General features: G+C 41.0%; 1 long non-coding RNA gene across 1 annotated transcript; it reads left to right on the top strand.

Annotated features, from left to right (window-relative positions):
* The first annotated feature begins 2,143 nt into the window (after positions 1 to 2,143).
* LOC127908804 (uncharacterized) lies at positions 2,144 to 17,114 on the top strand. The gene is made up of 25 exons (XR_008068511.1): positions 2,144 to 3,307; positions 3,444 to 3,511; positions 3,648 to 3,749; positions 4,419 to 4,588; positions 5,143 to 5,244; positions 5,313 to 5,550; positions 5,821 to 6,058; positions 6,952 to 7,223; positions 7,575 to 7,846; positions 7,948 to 8,219; positions 9,192 to 9,803; positions 9,985 to 10,098; positions 10,336 to 10,573; positions 10,936 to 11,445; positions 11,650 to 11,717; positions 11,785 to 11,920; positions 12,316 to 12,587; positions 12,792 to 13,131; positions 13,312 to 13,561; positions 13,629 to 13,832; positions 13,967 to 14,352; positions 14,691 to 15,574; positions 16,422 to 16,727; positions 16,793 to 17,030; positions 17,062 to 17,114. It is a non-coding gene; the product is annotated as an uncharacterized LOC127908804 (long non-coding RNA).
* Positions 17,115 to 18,354: the final 1,240 nt, after the last annotated feature.

Genomic DNA, 18,354 nt, shown 5'->3' with positions numbered 1-18,354 from the left:
CAGTCATGTGAAATCCATAGATTCCGGCCAAAAGAATTCATTTCAATTGACAGATTTCCTTATATGAACTGTAACTTAGGAAAAATCTTTGAAATTGTTGCATTTCCATTTTTGTTCAGTGTATATCGATCATTCATAGGTTTAGGTAAGACTGAACTTGAATGACATGCCTGTGACTCCAACATATTTGGTACTACTATAGCCATCTGACATAACTTTGATACCGTAGATGTCTATAGAGCCACACTATCAACATCTTCACTTAACTTCTTATGGCTGGGGGCAGTATTGAGTTGGATGAATAAGGTGCCCAGAGTAAACTGCACGCTACTCATTCTCAGAAGCTAAGATATGCATATTATTATTATATTTGGATAGGAAACACTCTGAAGTTTCTAAAACTGTTTGAATGATGTCTGTGAGTATAACAAAACTCATATGGCAGGCAAAAACCTGAGAAAAAATCCAACCAGGAAGTGGGAAATCTGAGGTTTGACATGTTTCTACGGACTGTAAAATAACCAGATGTTTTTGGAACTACTGAACATAACGCGCCAATGTAAACTGAGATGTTTTTATATAAATATGAACTTTATCGAACAAAACATACATGTATTGTGTAACATGAAGCCCTATGAGTGTCATCTGATGAAGATCATCGAAGGTGATGATTTTTGTGACTCCTCGCTGGAAAAATGTTTGTGTTTTTCTGTGACTTGGCTCTGACCTAACAATCGTTTGTGGTGCTTTCGTCGTAAAGCCTATTTGAAATCAGACACTGTGATGGGATTAACAAGAAGTGTATCTTTAAAATGGTGTGAAATGTTTGAGGAATTTTAATTATGAGATTTCTGTTGTTTGAATTTGGCGCCCTGCACTTTCACTGGCTGTTGTGAAATCAATCCCGTCATCCCAAAGAGTTTTTTAAGTGGGATTTGGTACAAGGCACTATCTGGGCCATTGACACCAGCCCAAAGCAGTTGCAGAGAGAACAATTCAATGTTGTATCAACAATAAATAGCTTTCGTTGATTTAGTTTTTGATGCGTTTTTGTCAGCAGTGTTTTCCAGCAGTGAATAGCATCCTGTGGCGGACTGCACTAGCATCGAATAGTCCCCGCGATATGCAACTTTTCAGAGAAGTCAGAACCAATACACACAGTCAGTTAGGAAACACACACAGTCAGCTTACCGATCGCTGCAGCTGTACACAGCCCATCTGTAAAAAGCCCATCCAACTACCGAACTCATCCCCATATTGTTTTTATTTACTTTTTTGCTCTTTTGCACAGCAGTATTTCTACTTGCACATTCATCATCTGCACATCTGTCACTCCGGTGTTAATTTGCTATATTGTAATTACTTCGCTACTATGGCCTATTTATTGCCTTCCCTCCTTACACAATTTGCACACACTGTATATAGACATTTTGTTTGTTTATTCCATGTGTAACTCTGTGTTGTTGTTTATTACATGTGTAACTCTGTGTTGTTGTTTATTCCATGTGTAACTCTGTGTTGTTGTTTATTCCATGTGTAACTCTGTGTTGTTGTTTATTCCATGTGTAACTCTGTGTTGTTGTTTATTCCATGTGTAACTCTGTTGTTTACTCCATGTGTAACTCTGTTGTTGTTTATTCCATGTGTAACTCTGTGTTGTTGTTTATTCCATGTGTAAATGTTGTTGTTGTTTATTCCATGTGTAACTCTGTTGTTGTTTATTCCATGTGTAACTCTGTTGTTGTTTATTCCATGTGTAACTCTGTTGTTGTTTATTCCATGTGTAACTCTGTGTTGTTGTTTATTCCATGTGTAACTCTGTGTTTTTGTTTATTCCATGTGTAACTCTGTTGTTGTTTATTCCATGTGTAACTCTGTTGTTGTTTATTCCATGTGTAACTCTGTTGTTGTTTATTCCATGTGTAACTCTGTGTTGTTGTTTATTCCATGTGTAACTGTTGTTGTTTATTCCATGTGTAACTCTGTTGTTTACTCCATGTGTAACTCTGTTGTTGTTTATTCCATGTGTAACTCTGTGTTGTTGTTTATTCCATGTGTAAATGTTGTTGTTGTTTATTCCATGTGTAACTCTGTTGTTGTTGTTTATTCCATGTGTAACTCTGTTGTTGTTTACTCCATGTGTAACTCTGTGTTGTTGTTTGTGTCACACTGCTTTGCTTTATCTTGGCCAGGTTGCAGTTTTAAATGAGAACTTGCTCTCAACTGGCCTACCTGGTTAAATAAAGGTGGAATGAGCTGACGGTTGGTCTCTGACACTATCCACAGGTGTGACCTACTAATTATGACATAATTGTTCCATCATTGTAATGCCTTGCTTACTGGGTGTGTCAGGTCTATCTGTAATATCTACTGTATTTGTCTGTGTGTGTTTTGGCAAACCATGGATTGCCCCTGTGCAGAACTGTGAATCCATTTTATGGATGTCATTTAACTGGCCACAGACTGTAGCCAGCCAGTAATTTAGACATGCATTTCATTTCTCTTAAAACTATATTCTGTCATTGCCCACAAAAGGAAAACGGCCCAGCAGTGATTAAAGTGTTTGTGATGTCCCCGGAGGAGGACATACTGTATCAGCGTTAACCCTGCTGACACACACCTCTGACACACAGACACGTGCACTATGGACAAACACACACACGCATGTATTATGGACACACACACACGTACTATGGACACACACACACATGTACTATGGACACACACACTGATGCTCCTGAAGCTTTCTCCAAGAGGAGGAGAGTCATGTTATCATGCAGGCCAAATTCTTGGCAGAAAGTTCCATTGTAAAGGGCCAAATTCCTGCTTGGTTAAATAAATAGGCGCCATCCCACTGTAGCTGAGGAGAGGAGAGGGTCTTTCATAACTCACTCCTCGCTGTCCTTCCTTCCTTCCTTCCTTCCTTCCTTCCTTCCTTTCTTCCTTTCTTCCTTTCTTCCTTTCTTCCTTTCTTCCTTTCTTCCTTTCTTCCTTCCTTCCTTCCTAGTGGCCTGGTTATGTAATGTGTAAGGCTTTGTGACCTGACCAGGGGAAACTCTGGGTTCTAAATGAGAGGGGTTCACCCCAATACCTTCTGGTAGAGATGGCACGGCCTGGATATAGACGAGGGTTGTCTATTTGGGAGTGTATCCCCTTATTGGTTTGTAATTTCTTTGAGTGAATGTCTTGTCTCAAGGAGGAGGGAAAGAAGTGGAGTGGATAAGGAGTGAAAGGGAGAGGTTAAGAACAGTAGATAAGGAGTGAAAGGAAGAGGTTAAGAACAGTGGATAAGGAGTGAAAGGAAGAGGTTAAGAACAGTAGATAAGGAGTGAAAGGAAGAGGTTAAGAACAGTGTATAAGGAGTGAAAGGAAGAGGTTAAGAACAGTAGATAAGGAGTGAAAGGGAGAGGTTAAGAACAGTGGATAAGGAGTGAAAGGAAGAGGTTAAGAACAGTAGATAAGGAGTGAAAGGGAGAGGTTAAGAACAGTAGATAAGGAGTGAAAGGAAGAGGTTAAGAACAGTAGATCAGGAGTGAAAGGAAGAGGTTAAGAACAGTAGATAAGGAGTGAAAGGGAGAGGTTAAGAACAGTTGATAAGGAGTGAAAGGAAGAGGTTAAGAACAGTAGATAAGGAGTGAAAGGAAGAGGTTAAGAACAGTAGATAAGGAGTGAAAGGAAGAGGTTAAGAACAGTGGATAAGGAGTGAAAGGAAGAGGTTAAGAACAGTGGATAAGGAGTGAAAGGGAGAGGTTAAGAACAGTAGATAAGGAGTGAAAGGAGAGGTTAAGAACAGTAGATAAGGAGTGAAAGGAAGAGGTTAAGAACAGTAGATAAGGAGTGAAAGGAAGAGGTTAAGAACAGTAGATAAGGAGTGAAAGGGAGAGGTTAAGAACAGTGGATAAGGAGTGAAAGGAAGAGGTTAAGAACAGTGGATAAGGAGTGAAAGGGAGAGGTTAAGAACAGTAGATAAGGAGTGAAAGGAAGAGGTTAAGAACAGTGGATAAGGAGCGAAAGGGAGAGGTTAAGAACAGTGGATATGGAGGAGGAGAAGGAGTGAAAGGAAGAGGTTAAGAACAGTAGATAAGGAGTGAAAGGAAGAGGTTAAGAACAGTGGATAAGGAGTGAAAGGGAGAGGTTAAGAACAGTAGATAAGGAGTGAAAGGAAGAGGTTAAGAACAGTGGATAAGGAGCGAAAGGGAGAGGTTAAGAACAGTGGATATGGAGGAGGAGAAGGAGTGAAAGGAAGAGGTTAAGAACAGTAGATAAGGAGTGAAAGGAAGAGGTTAAGAACAGTGGATAAGGAGTGAAAGGGAGAGGTTAAGAACAGTGGATAAGGAGTGAAAGGAAGAGGTTAAGAACAGTGGATAAGGAGTGAAAGGGAGAGGTTAAGAACAGTGGATAAGGAGTGAAAGGAAGAGGTTAAGAACAGTATATAAGGAGTGAAAGGAAGAGGTTAAGAACAGTGGATAAGGAGTGAAAGGGAGAGGTTAAGAACAGTGGATAAGGAGTGAAAGGAAGAGGTTAAGAACAGTGGATAAGGAGTGAAAGGGAGAGGTTAAGAACAGTGGATAAGGAGTGAAAGGAAGAGGTTAAGAACAGTGGATAAGGAGTGAAAGGAGAGGTTAAGAACAGTGGATAAGGAGTGAAAGGGAGAGGTTAAGAACAGTAGATAAGGAGTGAAAGGAAGAGGTTAAGAACAGTAGATATGGAGTGAAAGGAAGAGGTTAAGAACAGTGGATAAGGAGTGAAAGGGAGAGGTTAAGAACAGTGGATAAGGAGTGAAAGGAAGAGGTTAAGAACAGTAGATCAGGAGTGAAAGGAAGAGGTTAAGAACAGTAGATAAGGAGTGAAAGGGAGAGGTTAAGAACAGTGGATAAGGAGTGAAAGGAAGAGGTTAAGAACAGTGGATAAGGAGTGAAAGGGAGAGGTTAAGAACAGTAGATAAGGAGTGAAAGGAAGAGGTTAAGAACAGTGGATAAGGAGTGAAAGGGAGAGGTTAAGAACAGTGGATATGGAGGAGGAGAAGGAGTGAAAGGAAGAGGTTAAGAACAGTAGATAAGGAGTGAAAGGAAGAGGTTAAGAACAGTGGATAAGGAGTGAAAGGAGAGGTTAAGAACAGTGGATAAGGAGTGAAAGGAAGAGGTTAAGAACAGTAGATAAGGAGTGAAAGGAAGAGGTTAAGAACAGTAGATAAGGAGTGAAAGGAAGAGGTTAAGAACAGTGGATAAGGAGTGAAAGGAAGAGGTTAAGAACAGTGGATAAGGAGTGAAAGGGAGAGGTTAAGAACAGTATATATGGAGTGAAAGGAAGAGGTTAAGAACAGTGGATAAGGAGTGAAAGGAAGAGGTTAAGAACAGTAGATAAGGAGTGAAAGGAAGAGGTTAAGAACAGTGGATAAGGAGTGAAAGGGAGAGGTTAAGAACAGTGGATAAGGAGTGAAAGGAAGAGGTTAAGAACAGTAGATCAGGAGTGAAAGGAAGAGGTTAAGAACAGTAGATAAGGAGTGAAAGGGAGAGGTTAAGAACAGTTGATAAGGAGTGAAAGGAAGAGGTTAAGAACAGTGGATAAGGAGTGAAAGGAGAGGTTAAGAACAGTGGATAAGGAGTGAAAGGAAGAGGTTAAGAACAGTGGATAAGGAGTGAAAGGAGAGGTTAAGAACAGTGGATAAGGAGTGAAAGGAAGAGGTTAAGAACAGTATATAAGGAGTGAAAGGAAGAGGTTAAGAACAGTAGATAAGGAGTGAAAGGAAGAGGTTAAGAACAGTGGATAAGGAGTGAAAGGGAGAGGTTAAGAACAGTGGATAAGGAGTGAAAGGAAGAGGTTAAGAACAGTAGATCAGGAGTGAAAGGAAGAGGTTAAGAACAGTAGATAAGGAGTGAAAGGGAGAGGTTAAGAACAGTGGATAAGGAGTGAAAGGGAGAGGTTAAGAACAGTGGATAAGGAGTGAAAGGAAGAGGTTAAGAACAGTGGATAAGGAGTGAAAGGGAGAGGTTAAGAACAGTGGATAAGGAGTGAAAGGAAGAGGTTAAGAACAGTATATAAGGAGTGAAAGGAAGAGGTTAAGAACAGTGGATAAGGAGGAAAGGGAGAGGTTAAGAACAGTGGATAAGGAGTGAAAGGAAGAGGTTAAGAACAGTGGATAAGGAGTGAAAGGAAGAGGTTAAGAACAGTGGATAAGGAGTGAAAGGAAGAGGTTAAGAACAGTAGATAAGGAGTGAAAGGGAGAGGTTAAGAACAGTGGATAAGGAGTGAAAGGAAGAGGTTAAGAACAGTAGATAAGGAGTGAAAGGGAGAGGTTAAGAACAGTGGATAAGGAGTGAAAGGAAGAGGTTACGAACAGTGGATAAGGAGTGAAAGGAAGAGGTTAAGAACAGTAGATAAGGAGTGAAAGGAAGAGGTTAAGAACAGTAGATAAGGAGTGAAAGGGAGAGGTTAAGAACAGTGGATAAGGAGTGAAAGGAAGAGGTTAAGAACAGTGGATAAGGAGTGAAAGGGAGAGGTTAAGAACAGTAGATAAGGAGTGAAAGGAAGAGGTTAAGAACAGTGGATAAGGAGTGAAAGGGAGAGGTTAAGAACAGTGGATATGGAGGAGGAGAAGGAGTGAAAGGAAGAGGTTAAGAACAGTAGATAAGAGTGAAAGGAAGAGGTTAAGAACAGTGGATAAGGAGTGAAAGGAGAGGTTAAGAACAGTGGATAAGGAGTGAAAGGAAGAGGTTAAGAACAGTAGATAAGGAGTGAAAGGAAGAGGTTAAGAACAGTAGATAAGGAGTGAAAGGAAGAGGTTAAGAACAGTGGATAAGGAGTGAAAGGAAGAGGTTAAGAACAGTGGATAAGGAGTGAAAGGGAGAGGTTAAGAACAGTATATAAGGAGTGAAAGGAAGAGGTTAAGAACAGTGGATAAGGAGTGAAAGGAAGGGGTTAAGAACAGTAGATAAGGAGTGAAAGGAAGAGGTTAAGAACAGTGGATAAGGAGTGAAAGGGAGAGGTTAAGAACAGTGGATAAGGAGTGAAAGGAAGAGGTTAAGAACAGTAGATCAGGAGTGAAAGGAAGAGGTTAAGAACAGTAGATAAGGAGTGAAAGGGAGAGGTTAAGAACAGTTGATAAGGAGTGAAAGGAAGAGGTTAAGAACAGTAGATAAGGAGTGAAAGGAAGAGGTTAAGAACAGTGGATAAGGAGTGAAAGGGAGAGGTTAAGAACAGTGGATAAGGAGTGAAAGGAAGAGGTTAAGAACAGTAGATCAGGAGTGAAAGGAAGAGGTTAAGAACAGTAGATAAGGAGTGAAAGGGAGAGGTTAAGAACAGTGGATAAGGAGTGAAAGGAAGAGGTTAAGAACAGTGGATAAGGAGTGAAAGGGAGAGGTTAAGAACAGTAGATAAGGAGTGAAAGGAAGAGGTTAAGAACAGTGGATAAGGAGTGAAAGGGAGAGGTTAAGAACAGTGGATATGGAGGAGGAGAAGGAGTGAAAGGAAGAGGTTAAGAACAGTAGATAAGGAGTGAAAGGAAGAGGTTAAGAACAGTGGATAAGGAGTGAAAGGAGAGGTTAAGAACAGTGGATAAGGAGTGAAAGGAAGAGGTTAAGAACAGTAGATAAGGAGTGAAAGGAAGAGGTTAAGAACAGTAGATAAGGAGTGAAAGGAAGAGGTTAAGAACAGTGGATAAGGAGTGAAAGGAAGAGGTTAAGAACAGTGGATAAGGAGTGAAAGGGAGAGGTTAAGAACAGTATATAAGGAGTGAAAGGAAGAGGTTAAGAACAGTGGATAAGGAGTGAAAGGAAGAGGTTAAGAACAGTAGATAAGGAGTGAAAGGAAGAGGTTAAGAACAGTGGATAAGGAGTGAAAGGGAGAGGTTAAGAACAGTGGATAAGGAGGAAAGGAAGAGGTTAAGAACAGTAGATCAGGAGTGAAAGGAAGAGGTTAAGAACAGTAGATAAGGAGTGAAAGGGAGAGGTTAAGAACAGTGGATAAGGAGTGAAAGGAAGAGGTTAAGAACAGTAGATAAGGAGTGAAAGGAAGAGGTTAAGAACAGTAGATAAGGAGTGAAAGGAAGAGGTTAAGAACAGTGGATAAGGAGTGAAAGGAAGAGGTTAAGAACAGTGGATAAGGAGTGAAAGGAAGAGGTTAAGAACAGTAGATAAGGAGTGAAAGGGAGAGGTTAAGAACAGTAGATAAGGAGTGAAAGGAAGAGGTTAAGAACAGTAGATAAGGAGTGAAAGGAAGAGGTTAAGAACAGTAGATAAGGAGTGAAAGGAAGAGGTTAAGAACAGTGGATAAGGAGTGAAAGGAAGAGGTTAAGAACAGTGGATAAGGAGAAAAGGGAGAGGTTAAGAACAGTAGATAAGGAGGAAAGGAAGAGGTTAAGAACAGTGGATAAGGAGCGAAAGGAGAGGTTAAGAACAGTGGATATGGAGGAGGAGAAGGAGTGAAAGGAAGAGGTTAAGAACAGTAGATAAGGAGTGAAAGGAAGAGGTTAAGAACAGTGGATAAGGAGTGAAAGGGAGAGGTTAAGAACAGTAGATAAGGAGTGAAAGGAAGAGGTTAAGAACAGTGGATAAGGAGCGAAAGGGAGAGGTTAAGAACAGTGGATATGGAGGAGGAGAAGGAGTGAAAGGAAGAGGTTAAGAACAGTAGATAAGGAGTGAAAGGAAGAGGTTAAGAACAGTGGATAAGAGTGAAAGGGAGAGGTTAAGAACAGTGGATAAGGAGTGAAAGGAAGAGGTTAAGAACAGTGGATAAGGAGTGAAAGGGAGAGGTTAAGAACAGTGGATAAGGAGTGAAAGGAAGAGGTTAAGAACAGTAGATAAGGAGTGAAAGGAAGAGGTTAAGAACAGTGGATAAGGAGTGAAAGGGAGAGGTTAAGAACAGTGGATAAGGAGTGAAAGGAAGAGGTTAAGAACAGTGGATAAGGAGTGAAAGGGAGAGGTTAAGAACAGTGGATAAGGAGTGAAAGGAAGAGGTTAAGAACAGTGGATAAGGAGTGAAAGGGAGAGGTTAAGAACAGTGGATAAGGAGTGAAAGGAAGAGGTTAAGAACAGTAGATACGGAGTGAAAGGAAGAGGTTAAGAACAGTAGATAAGGAGTGAAAGGAAGAGGTTAAGAACAGTAGATAAGGAGTGAAAGGGAGAGGTTACGAACAGTGGATAAGGAGTGAAAGGAAGAGGTTAAGAACAGTAGATCAGGAGTGAAATGAAGAGGTTAAGAACAGTAGATAAGGAGTGAAAGGGAGAGGTTAAGAACAGTGGATAAGGAGTGAAAGGAAGAGGTTAAGAACAGTGGATAAGGAGTGAAAGGGAGAGGTTAAGAACAGTAGATAAGGAGTGAAAGGAAGAGGTTAAGAACAGTAGATAAGGAGTGAAAGGGAGAGGTTAAGAACAGTAGATAAGGAGTGAAAGGAAGAGGTTAAGAACAGTAGATAAGGAGTGAAAGGAAGAGGTTAAGAACAGTAGATAAGGAGTGAAAGGAAGAGGTTAAGAACAGTGGATAAGGAGTGAAAGGAAGAGGTTAAGAACAGTGGATAAGGAGTGAAAGGAAGAGGTTAAGAACAGTAGATAAGGAGTGAAAGGGAGAGGTTAAGAACAGTAGATAAGGAGTGAAAGGAAGAGGTTAAGAACAGTAGATAAGGAGTGAAAGGAAGAGGTTAAGAACAGTAGATAAGGAGTGAAAGGGAGAGGTTAAGAACAGTAGATAAGGAGTGAAAGGAAGAGGTTAAGAACAGTGGATAAGGAGTGAAAGGGAGAGGTTAAGAACAGTAGATAAGGAGTGAAAGGAAGAGGTTAAGAACAGTGGATAAGGAGCGAAAGGGAGAGGTTAAGAACAGTGGATATGGAGGAGGAAAAGGAGTGAAAGGAAGAGGTTAAGAACAGTAGATAAGGAGTGAAAGGAAGAGGTTAAGAACAGTGGATAAGGAGTGAAAGGGAGAGGTTAAGAACAGTAGATAAGGAGTGAAAGGAAGAGGTTAAGAACAGTGGATAAGGAGCGAAAGGAGAGGTTAAGAACAGTGGATATGGAGGAGGAGAAGGAGTGAAAGGAAGAGGTTAAGAACAGTAGATAAGGAGTGAAAGGAAGAGGTTAAGAACAGTGGATAAGGAGTGAAAGGGAGAGGTTAAGAACAGTGGATAAGGAGGAAAGGAAGAGGTTAAGAACAGTGGATAAGGAGTGAAAGGGAGAGGTTAAGAACAGTGGATAAGGAGTGAAAGGAAGAGGTTAAGAACAGTATATAAGGAGTGAAAGGAAGAGGTTAAGAACAGTGGATAAGGAGTGAAAGGAAGAGTTTAAGAACAGTAGATAAGGAGTGAAAGGAAGAGGTTAAGAACAGTGGATAAGGAGTGAAAGGGAGAGGTTAAGAACAGTGGATAAGGAGTGAAAGGAAGAGGTTAAGAACAGTGGATAAGGAGTGAAAGGGAGAGGTTAAGAACAGTGGATAAGGAGTGAAAGGGAGAGGTTAAGAACAGTAGATAAGGAGTGAAAGGAAGAGGTTAAGAACAGTAGATAAGGAGTGAAAGGAAGAGGTTAAGAACAGTGGATAAGGAGTGAAAGGAAGAGGTTAAGAACAGTGGATAAGGAGTGAAAGGAAGAGGTTAAGAACAGTAGATCAGGAGTGAAAGGAAGAGGTTAAGAACAGTAGATAAGGAGTGAAAGGAGAGGTTAAGAACAGTGGATAAGGAGTGAAAGGAAGAGGTTAAGAACAGTGGATAAGGAGTGAAAGGGAGAGGTTAAGAACAGTAGATAAGGAGTGAAAGGAAGAGGTTAAGAACAGTGGATAAGGAGTGAAAGGGAGAGGTTAAGAACAGTGGATATGGAGGAGGAGAAGGAGTGAAAGGAAGAGGTTAAGAACAGTGGATATGGAGGAGGAGAAGGAGTGAAAGGAAGAGGTTAAGAACAGTGGATAAGGAGGAAAGGAAGAGGTTAAGAACAGTGGATAAGGAGTGAAAGGAAGAGGTTAAGAACAGTGGATAAGGAGTGAAAGGAAGAGGTTAAGAACAGTGGATAAGGAGTGAAAGGAAGAGGTAAAGAACAGTAGATAAGGAGTGAAAGGAAGAGGTTAAGAACAGTGGATAAGGAGTGAAAGGAAGAGGTTAAGAACAGTGGATAAGGAGTGAAAGGAAGAGGTAAAGAACAGTAGATAAGGAGTGAAAGGAAGAGGTAAAGAACAGTAGATAAGGAGTGAAAGGAAGAGGTTAAGAACAGTAGATAAGGAGTGAAAGGAAGAGGTTAAGAACAGTGGATAAGGAGTGAAAGGAAGAGGTTAAGAACAGTGGATAAGGAGTGAAAGGAAGAGGTTAAGAACAGTAGATAAGGAGTGAAAGGAAGAGGTTAAGAACAGTAGATAAGGAGTGAAAGGAAGAGGTTAAGAACAGTGGATAAGGAGTGAAAGGAAGAGGTTAAGAACAGTGGATAAGGAGTGAAAGGAAGAGGTAAAGAACAGTAGATAAGGAGTGAAAGGAAGAGGTTAAGAAACAGTAGATAAGGAGTGAAAGGAAGAGGTTAAGAACAGTAGATAAGAGTGAAAGGAAGAGGTTAAGAACAGTGGATAAGGAGTGAAAGGGAGAGGTTAAGAACAGTAGATAAGGAGTGAAAGGGAGAGGTTAAGAACAGTAGATAAGGAGTGAAAGGGAGAGGTTAAGAACAGTAGATAAGGAGTGAAAGGAAGAGGTTAAGAACAGTAGATAAGGAGTGAAAGGAAGAGGTTAAGAACAGTAGATAAGGAGTGAAAGGGAGAGGTTAAGAACAGTGGATAAGGAGGAAAGGAAGAGGTTAAGAACAGTGGATAAGGAGTGAAAGGAAGAGGTTAAGAACAGTGGATAAGGAGTGAAAGGAAGAGGTTAAGAACAGTAGATAAGGAGTGAAAGGGAGAGGTTAAGAACAGTAGATAAGGAGTGAAAGGAAGAGGTTAAGAACAGTAGATAAGGAGTGAAAGGAAGAGGTTAAGAACAGTAGATAAGGAGTGAAAGGAGAGGTTAAGAACAGTGGATAAGGAGTGAAAGGAAGAGGTTAAGAACAGTGGATAAGGAGTGAAAGGGAGAGGTTAAGAACAGTAGATAAGGAGTGAAAGGAAGAGGTTAAGAACAGTGGATAAGGAGCGAAAGGAAGAGGTTAAGAACAGTGGATATGGAGGAGGAGAAGGAGTGAAAGGAAGAGGTTAAGAACAGTAGATAAGGAGTGAAAGGAAGAGGTTAAGAACAGTGGATAAGGAGTGAAAGGAGAGGTTAAGAACAGTAGATAAGGAGTGAAAGGAAGAGGTTAAGAACAGTGGATAAGGAGCGAAAGGAGAGGTTAAGAACAGTGGATATGGAGGAGGAGAAGGAGTGAAAGGAAGAGGTTAAGAACAGTAGATAAGGAGTGAAAGGGAGAGGTTAAGAACAGTGGATAAGGAGTGAAAGGGAGAGGTTAAGAACAGTAGATAAGGAGTGAAAGGAAGAGGTTAAGAACAGTAGATAAGGAGTGAAAGGAAGAGGTTAAGAACAGTAGATAAGGAGTGAAAGGAAGAGGTTAAGAACAGTAGATAAGGAGTGAAAGGAAGAGGTTAAGAACAGTGGATAAGGAGTGAAAGGAAGAGGTTAAGAACAGTAGATAAGGAGTGAAAGGAAGAGGTTAAGAACAGTAGATAAGGAGTGAAAGGAAGAGGTTAAGAACAGTAGATAAGGAGTGAAAGGGAGAGGTTACGAACAGTGGATAAGGAGTGAAAGGAAGAGTTTAAGAACAGTAGATAAGGAGTGAAATGAAGAGGTTAAGAACAGTAGATAAGGAGTGAAAGGGAGAGGTTAAGAACAGTAGATAAGGAGTGAAAGGAAGAGGTTAAGAACAGTAGATAAGGAGTGAAAGGGAGAGGTTAAGAACAGTAGATAAGGAGTGAAAGGAAGAGGTTAAGAACAGTGGATAAGGAGTGAAAGGAAGAGGTTAAGAACAGTGGATAAGGAGTGAAAGGAAGAGGTTAAGAACAGTGGATAAGGAGTGAAAGGAAGAGGTTAAGAACAGTAGATAAGGAGTGAAAGGGAGAGGTTAAGAACAGTAGATAAGGAGTGAAAGGAAGAGGTTAAGAACAGTAGATAAGGAGTGAAAGGAAGAGGTTAAGAACAGTGGATAAGGAGTGAAAGGAAGAGGTTAAGAACAGTAGATAAGGAGTGAAAGGAAGAGGTTAAGAACAGTGGATAAGGAGTGAAAGGAGAGGTTAAGAACAGTAGATAAGGAGTGAAAGGAAGAGGTTAAGAACAGTGGATAAGGAGCCAAAGGAAGAGGTTAAGAACAGTGGATATGGAGGAGGAGAAGGAGGAAAGGAAGAGGTTAAGAACAGTAGATAAGGAGTGAAAGGAAGAGGTTAAGAACAGTGGATAAGGAGTGAAAGGAAGAGGTTAAGAACAGTAGATAAGGAGTGAAAGGAAGAGGTTAAGAACAGTGGATAAGGAGCGAAAGGGAGAGGTTAAGAACAGTGGATATGGAGGAGGAGAAGGAGTGAAAGGAAGAGGTTAAGAACAGTAGATAAGGAGTGAAAGGAAGAGGTTAAGAACAGTGGATAAGGAGTGAAAGGGAGAGGTTAAGAACAGTGGATAAGGAGTGAAAGGAAGAGGTTAAGAACAGTGGATAAGGAGGAAAGGGAGAGGTTAAGAACAGTGGATAAGGAGTGAAAGGAAGAGGTTAAGAACAGTATATAAGGAGTGAAAGGAAGAGGTTAAGAACAGTGGATAAGGAGTGAAAGGGAGAGGTTAAGAACAGTGGATAAGGAGTGAAAGGAAGAGGTTAAGAACAGTGGATAAGGAGTGAAAGGGAGAGGTTAAGAACAGTGGATAAGGAGTGAAAGGAAGAGGTTAAGAACAGTGGATAAGGAGTGAAAGGGAGAGGTTAAGAACAGTGGATAAGGAGTGAAAGGAGAGGTTAAGAACAGTAGATAAGGAGTGAAAGGAAGAGGTTAAGAACAGTAGATAAGGAGTGAAAGGAAGAGGTTAAGAACAGTGGATAAGGAGTGAAAGGAGAGGTTAAGAACAGTGGATAAGGAGTGAAAGGAAGAGGTTAAGAACAGTAGATCAGGAGTGAAAGGAAGAGGTTAAGAACAGTAGATAAGGAGTGAAAGGGAGAGGTTAAGAACAGTGGATAAGGAGTGAAAGGAAGAGGTTAAGAACAGTGGATAAGGAGTGAAAGGGAGAGGTTAAGAACAGTAGATAAGGAGTGAAAGGAAGAGGTTAAGAACAGTGGATAAGGAGTGAAAGGGAGAGGTTAAGAACAGTGGATATGGAGGAGGAGAAGGAGTGAAAGGAAGAGGTTAAGAACAGTAGATAAGGAGTGAAAGGAAGAGGTTAAGAACAGTGGATAAGGAGTGAAAGGGAGAGGTTAAGAACAGTGGATAAGGAGTGAAAGGAAGAGGTTAAGAACAGTAGATAAGGAGTGAAAGGAGGAGGTTAAGAACAGTAGATAAGGAGTGAAAGGAAGAGGTTAAGAACAGTGGATAAGGAGTGAAAGGAAGAGGTTAAGAACAGTGGATAAGGAGTGAAAGGAGAGGTTAAGAACAGTATATAGGAGTGAAAGGAAGAGGTTAAGAACAGTAGATAAGGAGTGAAAGGAAGAGGTTAAGAACAGTAGATAAGGAGTGAAAGGAAGAGGTTAAGAACAGTAGATAAGGAGTGAAAGGAAGAGGTTAAGAACAGTGGATAAGGAGTGAAAGGGAGAGGTTAAGAACAGTGGATAAGGAGTGAAAGGAAGAGGTTAAGAACAGTAGATAAGGAGTGAAAGGAAGAGGTTAAGAACAGTAGATAAGGAGTGAAAGGAAGAGGTTAAGAACAGTGGATAAGGAGTGAAAGGGAGAGGTTAAGAACAGTAGATAAGGAGTGAAAGGAAGAGGTTAAGAACAGTGGATAAGGAGTGAAAGGAAGAGGTTAAGAACAGTAGATAAGGAGTGAAAGGAAGAGGTTAAGAACAGTAGATAAGGAGTGAAAGGAAGAGGTTAAGAACAGTGGATAAGGAGTGAAAGGAAGAGGTTAAGAACAGTGGATAAGGAGTGAAAGGAAGAGGTTAAGAACAGTAGATAAGGAGTGAAAGGAAGAGGTTAAGAACAGTGGATAAGGAGTGAAAGGAAGAGGTTAAGAACAGTGGATAAGGAGTGAAAGGGAGAGGTTAAGAACAGTGGATAAGGAGTGAAAGGAAGAGGTTAAGAACAGTGGATAAGGAGTGAAAGGAAGAGGTTAAGAACAGTGGATAAGGAGTGAAAGGAAGAGGTTAAGAACAGTGGATAAGGAGTGAAAGGAAGAGGTAAAGAACAGTAGATAAGGAGTGAAAGGAAGAGGTAAAGAACAGTAGATAAGGAGTGAAAGGAAGAGGTTAAGAACAGTAGATAAGGAGTGAAAGGAAGAGGTTAAGAACAGTGGATAAGGAGTGAAAGGAAGAGGTTAAGAACAGTGGATAAGGAGTGAAAGGAAGAGGTTAAGAACAGTGGATAAGGAGTGAAAGGAAGAGGTTAAGAACAGTGGATAAGGAGTGAAAGGAAGAGGTTAAGAACAGTGGATAAGGAGTGAAAGGAAGAGGTTAAGAACAGTGGATAAGGAGTGAAAGGAAGAGGTAAAGAACAGTAGATAAGGAGTGAAAGGAAGAGGTAAAGAACAGTAGATAAGGAGTGAAAGGAAGAGGTTAAGAACAGTAGATAAGGAGGAAAGGAAGAGGTTAAGAACAGTGGATAAGGAGTGAAAGGAAGAGGTTAAGAACAGTGGATAAGGAGTGAAAGGGAGAGGTTAAGAACAGTGGATAAGGAGTGAAAGGAAGAGGTTAAGAACAGTAGATAAGGAGTGAAAGGGAGAGGTTAAGAACAGTGGATAAGGAGTGAAAGGAAGAGGTTAAGAACAGTGGATAAGGAGTGAAAGGAAGAGGTTAAGAACAGTAGATAAGGAGTGAAAGGAAGAGGTTAAGAACAGTAGATAAGGAGTGAAAGGAAGAGGTTAAGAACAGTAGATAAGGAGTGAAAGGAAGAGGTTACGAACAGTGGATAAGGAGTGAAAGGAAGAGGTTACGAACAGTGGATAAGGAGTGAAAGGAAGAGGTTAAGAACAGTAGATAAGGAGTGAAAGGAAGAGGTTAAGAACAGTGGATAAGGAGTGAAAGGGAGAGGTTAAGAACAGTGGATAAGGAGTGAAAGGAAGAGGTTAAGAACAGTGGATAAGGAGTGAAAGGGAGAGGTTAAGAACAGTGGATAAGGAGTGAAAGGGAGAGGTTAAGAACAGTAGATAAGGAGTGAAAGGAAGAGGTTAAGAACAGTGGATAAGGAGTGAAAGGAAGAGGTAAAGAACAGTAGATAAGGAGTGAAAGGAAGAGGTAAAGAACAGTAGATAAGGAGTGAAAGGAAGAGGTTAAGAACAGTAGATAAGGAGGAAAGGAAGAGGTTAAGAACAGTGGATAAGGAGTGAAAGGAAGAGGTTAAGAACAGTGGATAAGAGTGAAAGGAAGAGGTTAAGAACAGTGGATAAGGAGTGAAAGGAAGAGGTTAAGAACAGTGGATAAGGAGTGAAAGGAAGAGGTTAAGAACAGTGGATAAGGAGTGAAAGGAAGAGGTTAAGAACAGTGGATAAGGAGTGAAAGGAAGAGGTAAAGAACAGTAGATAAGGAGTGAAAGGAAGAGGTAAAGAACAGTAGATAAGGAGTGAAAGGAAGAGGTTAAGAACAGTAGATAAGGAGTGAAAGGAAGAGGTTAAGAACAGTGGATAAGGAGTGAAAGGAAGAGGTTAAGAACAGTGGATAAGGAGTGAAAGGAAGAGGTTAAGAACAGTAGATAAGGAGTGAAAGGAAGAGGTTAAGAACAGTAGATAAGGAAAAGGAAGAGGTTAAGAACAGTGGATAAGGAGTGAAAGGAAGAGGTTAAGAACAGTGGATAAGGAGTGAAAGGAAGAGGTAAAGAACAGTAGATAAGGAGTGAAAGGAAGAGGTTAAGAACAGTAGATAAGGAGTGAAAGGAAGAGGTTAAGAACAGTAGATAAGGAGTGAAAGGAAGAGGTTAAGAACAGTGGATAAGGAGTGAAAGGAAGAGGTTAAGAACAGTAGATAAGGAGTGAAAGGGAGAGGTTAAGAACAGTAGATAAGGAAAAGGGAGAGGTTAAGAACAGTAGATAAGGAGTGAAAGGAAGAGGTTAAGAACAGTAGATAAGGAGTGAAAGGAAGAGGTTAAGAACAGTAGATAAGGAGTAGAAAGGAGAGGTTAAGAACAGTGGATAAGGAGTGAAAGGAAGAGGTTAAGAACAGTGGATATAATGAGTGAAAGGAAGAGGTTAAGAACAGTGGATAAGGAGTGAAAGGAAGAGGTTAAGAACAGTGGATAAGGAGTGAAAGGAAGAGGTTAAGAACAGTAAATAAGGAGGGAAAGGAGAGGTTAAGAACAGTGGATAAGGAGTGAAAGGAAGAGGTTAAGAACAGTAGATAAGGAGAAAGGAAGAGGTTAAGAACAGTGGATAAGGAGGAAAGGGAGAGGTTAAGAACAGTGGATAGGGAGGAGGAGAAGGAGTGAAAGGAATGTCACCCAGCATGCCTCTACAGACAGACAGACAGAAAAGAGGAGACACCACAATCAAGCTCTTAAATGTCCCAGCTGATAGTGACTGTAACTGTGGTTACTCCAAAAGCAACAGGAAGCTTACTGCAGCCTCTCACCTCTGAGGATTTGGGACAAGAGGAGGAAACCAACCTAAACTACACACATTACACTGTATTCACTGGGAACACACACACACACACACACTGTACAAAGTCATACATGATCTATGGTAATAGTTAATGGGTCAGGTATATTCTTTGTAAGTTGTGGATCTTACTTTGACTCTCCTACACACCTTGGAAACGTTTAATGCCCTGACTTAAAAACATTTTGGCCTGTGTGTGTTGGTAGGATACAGCGGTGTGGCTGGGCAGTTATGAAGCCGTCCGTCTGTCCTGCCGTACATACAGGAAATGGAGCAGTTGGGAACACATCCAGGCGGCCCGTGCCACTGCGGTCCCCATTCCAATGTCAGCCAAGAATATCCCTGCCAAGGAAATTCCCACTTCAATCCCAAGTCTCAATTCGACCTGGGCCCAGTTCTCTGGACGCAGGGCTCAGGAACATTGTAATTGAAGGAGAAACTGCGACACGAGCTAGAGGGGGAACTATTTCAGACCTGGAACGCTATATCCTAGTCATAGTGATCAGAGGGGGAACTATTCCTGAGACACAAACCATATGGGGAACTATTTCTGAGACACAAGCCATATGGGAAACTATTCCTGAGACTCTGAGACACGAGCCAGAGGGGGAACTATTCCTGAGACACGAGCCAGATGGGAAACTATTCCTGAGACTGAGACACGAGCCAGATGGGGAACTATTCCTGAGACATGAGCCAGATGGGGAACTAT

This window comes from Oncorhynchus keta, chromosome 18 (genome assembly GCF_023373465.1).
Source record: "Oncorhynchus keta strain PuntledgeMale-10-30-2019 chromosome 18, Oket_V2, whole genome shotgun sequence".
Taxonomy (NCBI): domain Eukaryota; kingdom Metazoa; phylum Chordata; class Actinopteri; order Salmoniformes; family Salmonidae; genus Oncorhynchus; species Oncorhynchus keta.
This window is presented reverse-complemented; position numbering and strand designations above follow the sequence as displayed.